Below are 9,910 nucleotides of genomic sequence, written 5' to 3' on the forward strand. Positions count from 1 at the left end.
AAATTTGGGGAAAAGTGTTTTTGTTGGAACTACCCTTGAATGTTTGGTCTCATTTTCCAGAGGTGATGAGGAGTCATTGGCACAAATTACTTTTCCTCATCCCCTTACCTCCTGGCATCACTCTGGTGAACAGCAGTGCTGAGGGTCCTGCCTGTCTCTCTTTAAAACTCAATTTAAAGTAGGTGTGCTCATAGCCTGGGCACATTCCCTCTAACACAGCCACCCCACTGAAGCTCCTGCAATGGGACCTCCACTCTCCTCAGCTCCCTCTTTAATATTTAGAACAAACAGGCTCCCCATACAGTGTTAAAGGACCTTTATGAAAATGTGAGACACCCACAGCCATCCCAGAGCAGCACACACAGCCACTGTCACACTGTAATATTGACAGAACAGAAAACCATCCACATGCCTTGGAACTGGAGGGGGCTCTGCTGTAAAACTCTCCCAGCCTCAGGCTCAGCCTGTCCCTCTGGATATCCTCCCTCAGAGTGTCCCTGGGGACCCAGGGGAGGAGGCACCAGATCCCAACATCCTGAAAGGCAAAGGCAGGTCTGAGAAAGGGGGTTTGGTACAGGTTACCTTGGGAGTTCAGCTTTCACACTCTGCTGGCCAGAGTCCTGACCTGAGCCTGGCCAAGGTGGGGGTCCTGGGGGACACAGAGCAGCACATAACTCCCACACCTGCCAGCCCATCCTTGGGCATGCACAGTGTGTCCCCAGGATTTAAAAATGCATTTTTGTGGGTGAAATTCAGGTGGTTTATTAAACAACAGCCAGGTCTGTACAGGTATATAAAACACAAACTTGTTTTTGGTAAATACAAGATATAATAATGAGAGCATGTACTCATATCTAGAAATTTAAAATTTTATTGAGCATTTAACTATTAACTACTAATAAAAGTCAATATTTTCTAAGAGATACCACACACCATTTCCAATCACAATTGTGAGAGAAATCAGTGGAGAAGTGTAGGCAAACAGTTATTCTTAACAGAGACAAAGGTTGCAGGAACACATACCCAAATTTTATGTATTATTAAAAAGTTATTGCTCTTGACATAAATAAGTGTGGAATATTTGGGAAGTGGAGGCAAAGCATAGCTCTGCCATTAAATGGTTTTACCTGAGCACCAGCTGCTGCATTCTCTATTAGATTGTTGTTTGGATTTGCAATCCAGAACGTGCTGACAGCCCTGAAAAATCAAAATCAAAATGATCCTAAGCAGTTACCAAACAGGAAGGGATACATTTTCATAGCACTGCCCTGGACTTGAGCCACAACTCTCCTATTGACTTTAAAACTCCACACAACCTTTTAATGACACTCTTCGAGGAAAATAAACCATCTAGTAATGTCAGACATGGTCATTTATGGAGCCACATGCTGAACCTATTGTAAATTATATGTGAACATCAACACAAAATCCATGCTCTGTTCAATGCAGCTGAAGGAAATCCAAGGGCTGGGGGATTTTTTTGAGTTAAGAAGCTTTGGAAAAATGTCTGAAAAGTGAAATTTCTGGTCTGTTGTTTGAAACTTTAGGGGCAATGGCAGGAGTTAAGGATTATCTATGAATTTGTGAAGCTTCTACATGAAAAAACAAAACAAATATCCTTGCAAGCCACAAATGGCCTATTAAAAAGAAGATTAAGGAGATATAATGTTGATATTTGTCCCAGTAAGGAGTTTTTCTTCAGAGGGAAGATCACTAGTGGTACACACAGAAGCCAGATATAACTATGAAAACATTGTCATCTGTTGTCTTGCTTTATCCTTTGCAAGTAAGCAATAAAGATCATGTATAAAAAACTGCTGACTTTCTATCTGTGAGAGGTGCCTCCATCAGTCCTGGAGCTGACTCCAACTACAGGCAGTGTGCATAACTGTGGACTGATCTTAAAACTACTCTGAGGAAGAGTACATGCATAATTCAGGGGAAATTGCAAAATACTGGATTTAAAAATACCCTCAGTTCTCAGAGAGAATATTTGGTTCAGTGTCATAGAGTAAATATCTACATAAAGATGCATAAAGATAAGTGTCTCACATGATAAACAAAAAAATCAGTATGATTAATCCAGAAATTTTTATGACTGCAACATTTCCAAAATTAAATAAGATGTACTTTAAAATGCACCATGCAAAGTAATTTATATTAACGAGATTCCCATTCTTTCAGAAGGTACAGGGCCACCTCTTTCCTGTAATGATCATCTTGGGTAGAGAGGGTATTTTACTATTTCAGTCTATTTAATATTAATTGACATGCTCAGGGATATGGCATTAAACCCTAATTTGACCAAAAGGACTTAGCTCAAGCCTCCTTTGATGTACAGTCTTATGAAGATAAATTCAGAAATCCTTCTTTTAAATGTAAATATTAAACCAGGCTAGCTAAAATACCAGCTATTTGTTACTAAATCTTACAGAAACCTTAACTTTGTACTCAAATGATCCCTGTCAGCATTTATATTCCCTCTTCAGGCATACAAAATTCCTGTTGACGTCAGTTATGTCTGTGCAAGACTGCAAGATTAACTAATATTAACCTACTCAGTTATTTTTGTATACAGAGGGATACTTGAAATAAATCCATTTTGTGGAATCATATCCTGTAATTTCCCCTTGATGGGCTGCAACTGTACACAACATCTGGAGCCACAAACAGTATAGTCCCCATAGGTATATATATAATCTGCTGGATTTCATTGTTTTCCTGGCAGTCACCCCTCAAACTTGTCATCTGCTGTTCCTGTTTCTGCCTCAATGAGGTGTCCAAAAGAGAGTTAAAAATGAGGCACAACACAAGCAGGTACCTGTGGGTGATAGAATTCCTCCAAAGTCATCTTCCCCTGGCCCCTGGAACTTACTATAATAGATAAGGTGTCCTAGATACCAAGGTTGAGCCAAATTCCTTAAGAATTTGGTCACTCTCCTAACACTTTGGAAGATAATTGGTTAGAAATTAGTCTGTGTAATTGGTCAGTTCACCTTTAGAACTTCTCACTTAGGTTGGATGCTGTTCTTTGTATAAACTTTTATTGGCTGTAGTTTGAATCCCTCCTGAACCTATAAATATGACTGTCTGCCCTTTGTTCTGCATGAAACAAAGATTATTGTGGAACACATGAAGTAAGGCCTCTGGTCTTTCTCTGCTGGCTAAATGTGAGCTCCTGAGAGATGGCTGATCAATATTAGCACTCTCAGGTCCTGGTAAAACAATTACCAGGGACCAAAAAGGAAGTGTACCAGGTCCCTACATATGGGTACAGCACCTTGGAGTGAGCCACAGGAGGGTAACAGAGATGTGACACTGAGCATGTCCCTGCCAGCCAGCTGAGTCTCATAAAAACAAATAGGAAATGGATTTAGGCAAAAATGCAAGTGTCCCTGCCAGCCTGCTAAGATCAGTGAGCCTGGCTGCTTCCACCTCCCAAATGATGTGCCAAGGAGGCCATGGAAGACTGCAACAAACTGCTCATTGTTTGAAACAGCATCTCAATTGTAGAGTTTCATTTTTCTGCATTTAGCTGCAGTTTGGCTCATTGTGCTTCAAATGGCTGCATGAAAAGCCAGACTTGTACCCAAAACCAGATCTCAGTTTCAATTAATATGATTAGTCCCAGCTTCAGGCTTGCATGGCAGCCCTGAAAAGTTACACACACAAAACTGCAGTGATCACTCTCGTGAGCAGGACTGATATGATTTAAAGATCACTTACATTTGCACTCAGAGATAAGGGTCCATGCCATCAGAACAAAACCCCAATAACTGATCAATTCCAGCCTGTCACTGATAGAAAACCCAGGCCTGGAAAGGCACCCACCTGCAGCACTGTCACAGTGACATTTTACTGTATGTGCCAGCACAAAACACTGTCCCCAGCACAAGCTGCAGCCCTGCTGCTGTGGCCAGCACCAGATGATTGAGATGCCTCTGAACACTGAATTATATATAGGTCAGCAACACAATATAGGTGACCTTTATGCAGTGCAACGTTAGCCAGGACAGACCCAGCAGCCTGCACACGCCTGCCATGTGCCCAGCCCTGAGCACCCAGCCTGCTCCAGCCTCCTGAGCAACACAAGCTGTGCTGCCCTGCAGAGCAGCACGAGCCTGGCACAGGGCAGCAGATGGGGAAGGGGATGCAGACAGCTCAGCACAAACCACTCTGGTGCATCTAAAATTACATCCTCTAAAAGCTCAGGATGGGAGGGGGGAACCTCCTCTCTGGTTTACTCTGTCTCAGGGGCTGGAATTTCATGATGTGATGCTGAAGCAGGTACCTGTCTGTGTTATTTAACTGCCTTGCTCTGATATACACATGCTGTTCTCTGGAACTACAAACTATTTTAAATTCTTTTAAAGCAAGGCTTTTTGCTGCATTTTAACTACTCTTCATTTTAATGACAATAGATCAAAGCCACATGATTCTTTCAAAGAATCACATATTTAATCTTTACTATGAAATCTTCTCACTGATTCAGGGCTTCTCACACGACCAGGGCTGGATCTCACTTGGATTCTTGATTGCACTATTGTACCCCACACATCCAGATAAACCCTTGAGGACCTCCCTTCTGATAAAGAGCAAGGCCATAGACCATTCTTCCAAGGACCATTATTAGCATGAGGCTTTATTTTTCATCCCAGACATATTACTTCAATTACCCAAGTGGAAGAGAGAAAGCTAAATTATATCCACACATACTGGACAAGCCTCCTGTCAACCTAAGGACTCTGTACACAGAATTAGGCTCTATAGACAGAGAAAATTACAAGATAATATAAATCAAGTTTAGGATACATGAAGAGTGCTCCTGTATTGTCATGTATTTCATTTTCATGAATACATCCTTTCAGGGGACCCTTTCACACATGGGGCACATCTCCCTTTTGTGTCTTACACAGCTTTTTCAGTTCTTACAGGACTAAGAAAAAATTGCCAGGAAAAACACAGGAGGTCAGGGTGTCTGCCTGAGCACACACCCAGTGAATGAGGAAATGCTCACAGACACCAAAATACTGCTCAGGGTCCTGCAGAGCACACAGCAACTGGACATGTTGGGACTGGAGCAGGAATCTCTCTTTTCCAGCTGGGACACGTATGGCTTTTGCTGTGACCTTTTTTTTAAAGTTCCTCTTCACAATGCCCTTGTGAGGATCTCGGTTAAAGCCGAGTTTCTGAGGACTTTCCTGGCACTGAAGTGACCATTTGGGTCTGTTCTGCTCATATTTCACTCCCTTTGTCACATGAACATTTTGGGATGTGTTTCATGTTGCCATGACTTGAACAAGCCCTGGCTTTTTTATCTCATTGCAAATTAAAGGTCCATTGCTTCAGTCAGCTCATTTATGCTTCACTGCTTTAATTTTAAATGAAAGCTCTCATTATCACAAACTGTCCAGAATTACCATGGCAAAGATTTCCCTATATCAGATCACACTATATCTGATCTGCTAATATTAATTAGGCTGTGCTGAGAACCTGACATTTATTTCAAACATCTGTGCTACCAGAGGAACAGTCCTAACTCAAACAAGGGAGAAGTCAGGACATTTCTTGGGAAAAAGATACCTTACTTCAATATTCTGATTTCCCTTTGCATCACAAATGGCTCTCACTATTTAGCCCTGGCTAAGCAAAGAACTGAACTTGTTATTGATAAAATAAGTCTCCTACCAGAAGGCCGTGAGTTCCACACATGGCAGCACAGCCAGAGAAGCAGTGATAGCCAGGTTATTGGGTGTTCACATCCTCCTCTCCCATCCACATCCTCAGCCAGGTGAAAATGCAGTGGGCAACTGCCCAGGATTTGTTGCCCCATGGTTTTTTTAGTTCCACTCCTGACATGTGAACAGTGCTAAAATTCCTTAGGATCTGTTGAGACAAATGCAGATCCAGGTAAGGCGTTACGATAGAAACACACATAAAAAGAAAAACAGGTTTGGTATTTTTTTCTCTTTCATTAGGCAATACCTGTGCAGACTCAAACATGGTCTGGTCCCAGGAGGAAGTGTGAGCTCCCTGTTTCCACCCACAGCAGCTCAGGAGCTGCAGAGCTGTGTGCCAGCAGCTGCACACCTACAGGCACAGGGCTGCCAAGGAGCAGCTGCCAAGCAGCATGTGCATGTTTAGCAATAGCAGTGACAGACACCGTGCTCCTGCCAACTGCAGAAAGGGGCAGGGTTTGCCACCAGGCTCTATTTCCTGGCACCTTCTACTGCCGAGTGATTTGAGCCCAGACCTGCACAGCTCCGGTACAAGAGCAGCTTTGCACAAAGCCCCTGCAACAGCAAGGCTGCACCTCCACCACAACGTGTGAGACAATCCAGAGGAGGCAGAGCTCAGCAGGGTGAGTCCCAGCACTCCTCTGAGCCACGGAGGGAGCAGGTTTGCTCTGCAGGAACTGCAATTTCTTCAGTGACATCTCATGAACTAACTTCACAGGGGCCCTCCTGACAGCAGTGCTGCTGAGGGATCCCCTTGCAGGGTATCCCCTAGGAGGGCATGTGTTTGCAGACATAGTGAAGAGAATTTCTCATTGCAAGTCTGGTTTTGCAAGACAGGCTAACAAATTTCCCCCTTTTTCATAGACAAATATACTTTTTCCCACACACACAATAGTAATTTAATGCTTTATATCTCTTGTTTACAAACCAGGAAAGGAACCATCTGAAACTACCTACAAGCAAAGGTGTTAAAAATTACTCACTTTAATATGCCCTCCAAATGTATCAAAAGAGAGAAACTGGCATTGAAATCATCATAACAGGAGTCTTCCATTTCTCCTTGAATAAGTGTATTTCTGGTCAGAAAACCAACCTCTGCCCTCATATCAACACCATCTGTGACTTCTCCAATGTGAAGACAAATTGGGCTGCCTGTGGAAACCAGAAAACTTTTTACTCAGGATGAACACAGCATCTTTGTTACTGAATTGTTCAGAGCGAGTTCACAGCTTTTCTTTAAGCAATCACAACGTCTGGGGACATGCCAGTTGTTAGTATCTGATCCCAGTGGCTGCTACAAAGGACTTCTGCCTCTGGTAAAACATTCAAGCCCCAAAGTAAAATTAGGGCCTTCAGCTCTCAGATGTGCCCTTGTGTTTATGGGACAAAAACTACTTAAAAAGACAAGTAAATGTAGAATGTAAAAGACAAGACAATGTAAATATTTACCACAAATCAGTATCCTGATAAAAATATTTCATACCTTCAATTTTCACTTGATTGTTTTTCCTTGAACAAGGAAGAAGATTAAACTCTTCAGCCTGATGCATAGAATAATCTGTACTGGCAGTGATGATTCCAGGTCACCAGGTAACCAACTTGTAATTATTCCTTTGGACACTTCCACTTTTAATCCATTATGAGGCACGCCTGAAAAATGAAGCAATCAATTATTTTTACAGCTGCACGTGGCAGAATCATGCAATTAGATGAAGAGCATACTGATTTAATTCTGATCTAGATAACCCTGTGCAAGATAGAAGTGCTCTAGCATCAGATATGTCAGTACCATCTCTTTGTAGAAAGCTAAAATGTTACTTTGAGAGAGTACTTCTGTTAGCTTGGTCAAATCCACACGAGCCAAAGACTACAGTATGATTATTATTGCTCAGATTCACAGTGGCCACACAGGAAAAGCAGAGAAAAGCAACAGAAGATGAGCAATTCTCAAGGAAGACTGAACTTTTTACACTTTTACTGCTGAAAGCAGTAACAGTAGAACAGGTGCTGTTGTATGTGAGGAAATCTCTTTGGGCTATGGCTAACCCTATTGTCCCATTCCCATGATACTCCTGCTTATCTTCTGCTGTGGAAAACTGATCCCCTCCAAGGACCCCCATCAGCACCCAGGACTGCCTGAAGGAGGCAGGGAAGGAGCAAACTGGGGACACTCTGAGCCCTCCACCCCGCAGAGAACTTGGGCAGGAGGGAGCATGCAGCATGGCACAACTGCCCTCCCTCTGGTGAGGGTGTCCCGGTGCGTATTGACCCCCGGGTACTCACTGAATCCCCCGGGGTACACACCGCATAGCCCTGGGGCACCTACAGCATCCCCGGGGGACACACTGCATCCCCCCGGGTATCCAACTCATCCCCCCGGGTACCCAGCGCATCCCCCCGCCCGCGGGCCCATCCGAGCCCCGCTCCGCCCCCGGGTCGGGTCGGGCCGAGCCCCCGGCGGCGCGGAGCTGTCCATGGTGGCTGCGCTCCTGCCCCGCGCCGCTGCCGCCCCCGCCTCACCTGTAGCGCAGGAGGACGAAGCTCTGCCCGGGCGGTCCGGCAGCAGCAGCCGCGGGTCCGGGGTGAGGCTGCGGGCGGCCGAGTCCCCCCGGCTGCCGGCGCTGCCGGTCCGTGCTGTCCGCAGTGTGCGCGGAGCAGCCGCTCCGTGCCGCCGTCCAGGACGCGCAGGTTGAGCCCGCGGCCGCCCCAGCGCCTCTCTCGGGGCCGCAGGGATGCAGCGTCCTGCCCAGGAGCGGCCGTGCGGCTCCAGGATGCCGCCGGGACCCACGCCCACGAACTTCTGTCCCAAGCTTCCCACGGCGGCTCGCCCGTACGGTGAGGTGGTGCCCGCGAGCCGCGGGGCAGCGCTCCGAGCCGATGTGCGGCTCCCGTCGCGGATGAGGACGCGGAGGGCTCGCAGGGTGATGGGCGAGCACCAGCTGCCCTGGTGGCGAGGGCAGCGGAGGGGCCGGGGCGCAGCGCCGGGCCGGGAGGTGCCGGCAGGCACGGCCGGACATCCCCGCAGTACCCGGGGCTCCGGCGGCCCCGCTCACCTCCGGAGGGTGGGGAGGGAGGGCGGCGGAGCCCTCGAGGCGCAGGGCCGGCTCCCGGCGCAGCCCGGCGAGTGTCCGGAGCGGGGTCGCCACGGGGCGAGCTGCGGGCGGCATCCGAGCAGGGCCCTGCAAGAAACGGGCGGCGGCAGCGGCGGCGGAGCGTGCGGGGCTCGGGGGAGCGGAGGGAGCGGTACCGACCTGGGGCTGCTGCCGAGCGCTGCTCCGGGACGCGTCCCGCGGCGGCACCGGCACCGGGAGCGTGTCCGGGTCCGGCGCCAAGGGCAGGAGGAGCCGCGGCGCCCCGGGGCTCCCTGCCCGGACCCGGGGCTCCCGCAGCCGCTACCTGCAGCCCGGGGCTGCTCCCGGCCGCAACACGTGCGCCGCGACTTTGCACGGAGCCGGCAAAAGGCACGTTTGCTTCGGATGTTTGGATGGTTTCGCTGGGAATTTTTAGGCTTTTTTCCCTTTTCTCCCTTCACTTAACGTCGCAAGGGCGAAAGCAGAGCCCCGTCCCCGCTGCACAAGCCCGCAGGCGGCGAGCCCGGAGCGGCGCGGACAGAGGGAGCGGAGCGAACCCAGCGGCCGCTCGACGAGCGGCACCGGCGCGTCCCAAACTTCGCTGCACACACTTACCTGTCCCGACAGCGCCGACCGTGGGCTCTGGCCGCAGCCTCTCGGAGCTGCCGGGCACCTGGCGGGGCAGGCAGGGCAGGGGCAGGCAGGCGCAGGCAGCTCCCGCTCCGCCGCTCCGGCTGCCTCCCCTCCGCCTCCCTTTTTATATCCATCTCCCAACCGCTGGCGGTGCCCGCACTGTTTACAGCGGCGGAGCCGCTGGCTCCTCCCAGCCGGGGACGTTCCCTCCAGCCCGGACCTATATCTGCGACGGCGTCCCGATGCCCCGCTGCCCGCACGGGAAGGTTTTCCCCGGCTCCCAGCTCCGGGGCCAGCGGGCTCCTTGCCGGGCTCCCCGCGGGTCTGTGCCCCCGGCAGGGCTCAGCAGCCCCACGCAAAGCATGAGGCTGGGTGCCAGCTGTCTGTCCGAGGGCAGAGAGCTGAGCCACCCCAGCTCCCGATGTTATAAAGCGGGGCTTGGAAGCCCCTGGCCCTTCTTGGGAGACA

The 9,910-nt window shown here is 48.8% G+C and overlaps 1 protein-coding gene and 1 pseudogene across 2 annotated transcripts in view; both read right to left on the reverse strand.

The window, feature by feature from the left end:
- LOC117002009 overlaps window positions 1-5,756 on the reverse strand; it is a 32,123-nt pseudogene extending 26,367 nt beyond the window's left edge.
- Window positions 1-9,523, reverse strand: part of LOC117002160 (cell migration-inducing and hyaluronan-binding protein-like) — a 101,630-nt gene extending 92,107 nt beyond the window's left edge. For both annotated transcript variants that reach the window (XM_033071009.1, XM_033071008.1), the window contains exon 1: window positions 9,425-9,523. The gene's annotated coding sequence lies outside the window, so the exon portion shown is untranslated. The remainder of the gene's footprint in view (window positions 1-9,424) is intronic.
- Between the last annotated feature and the right edge of the window lie 387 nt (window positions 9,524-9,910).

This window comes from Catharus ustulatus, chromosome 12, assembly GCF_009819885.2.
Source record: "Catharus ustulatus isolate bCatUst1 chromosome 12, bCatUst1.pri.v2, whole genome shotgun sequence".
Classification (NCBI taxonomy): domain Eukaryota; kingdom Metazoa; phylum Chordata; class Aves; order Passeriformes; family Turdidae; genus Catharus; species Catharus ustulatus.